The 1,358-nt window shown below is 46.2% G+C and overlaps 1 protein-coding gene across 1 annotated transcript in view; it reads left to right on the top strand.

Moving 5' to 3' along the window:
• Positions 1-1,358, top strand: part of fcer1g (Fc fragment of IgE, high affinity I, receptor for; gamma polypeptide) — a 20,792-nt gene that overhangs the window by 17,761 nt on the left and 1,673 nt on the right. The gene's annotated exons all lie outside the window — the stretch shown is intronic.

Genomic DNA, 1,358 nt, shown 5'->3' on the forward strand with positions numbered 1-1,358 from the left:
ACATACTGTAACCCCAGATTCTATGAGTATAAGCGTAGCCCTTTAAGGCTGTCGCTGATGGGTTTATCCCGTTATGCGCAGCATAAGCACTGAAAAAATTTAGTCCACGCCCACCTACTGTGTGGGCCCCACCCGGTCCATATAAATTACGTTAAGAGCGGGAAATCGGCTCCCAAAATAGCTTTTTCTTCAGCCATTTAGGAGCCAGTGAGGCCCGACGCTTAAAGGGCTACGCTTATACTCATAGAATCTGGGGTTACAGTACGTAACCAACGTTCTGTCGTATAAGCTTCACCCTTTAAGGCTGTCGCTGATGGGTTAAGGGCGAAGCGGATGTGGTCCTCGCCTCACTGGGTCCATTCGAACACAGTATGAAGCGGAAGCTTACCCCAAAAAAAACGTCTTTGCACTCAGCTTCCCACGTGCATAACTACGCGTTGCGTAATTATGTGCCATGCACAGACGCATGTTGTGTAACTATGTGTTCTGACAAAAACATGAACGCCCCGGAAATTTTCAACGGGAAGAGGATATTGAAAAGAAGAGGGGGGGGGGGGGGCATGAACCAACTGGTTCATGGCTGAACAGTATAAACAGATCAATAACAATGAACTGATTATTGATCAAATGAACTGATTGGTAACAATAGTCATGAACTGATTAATGACAATAGAACCAAAATCACAGACACAACTTGTGACTGATAACAACATCTCACACTATAATGCATGCAGACAGGTGTGAGCTTAAACAGAGTTCCATGAAAAACAACAATATTCATTCTGTTAGAGCACTAAGGACAGAATGTGTCATGGAACGAGCCGTCACATTATGTAAATAAAGCGAATGAATGAGCAGGGTGTTGACCACGCAGCCGCAGTGCAAATGTCCTGCATCGACATACCATTATGCAGAGCAGTCGAAGATGCGATACCCCTGGTCGAGTGTGCTTTGAGGTTGACAGGAGGCTTTAAATCTGATGCTTGTAGGAATCAGAAATGGCCTCACACAGCCAGTGTGACAAGAGCTGGGTGGATAACGGGCGACCTGCAGATGCATCTCTATAATGCACAAACAGGTTGAGTTTGACGCATTACAGCTGTGCGCGCTATGTAACACGTCAACGCCCGCACCGGACAGAGAAGATGAAAAGATGCTTCTTCTTCTGATCTGTAGGGGGGGGGGGAACCCCTCCAACGATATCGCTCTTGATTTAAAAGAGCTCGTGATGATTTTAGGCATAAAAGCTGGGTTTGGTCTTAAATCAGCTGAACTACCGTCAGCCTGAATTCTGAGACATGACGGAGCGACAGAGAGGGCAGATAAATCACTCACCCTCTTAGCGGATGTTAAAACCA

The sequence above is a fragment of the Nematolebias whitei genome, chromosome 1 (assembly GCF_014905685.2).
Source record: "Nematolebias whitei isolate Nwh7 chromosome 1, NemWhi1, whole genome shotgun sequence".
Classification (NCBI taxonomy): Eukaryota; Metazoa; Chordata; class Actinopteri; order Cyprinodontiformes; family Rivulidae; genus Nematolebias; species Nematolebias whitei.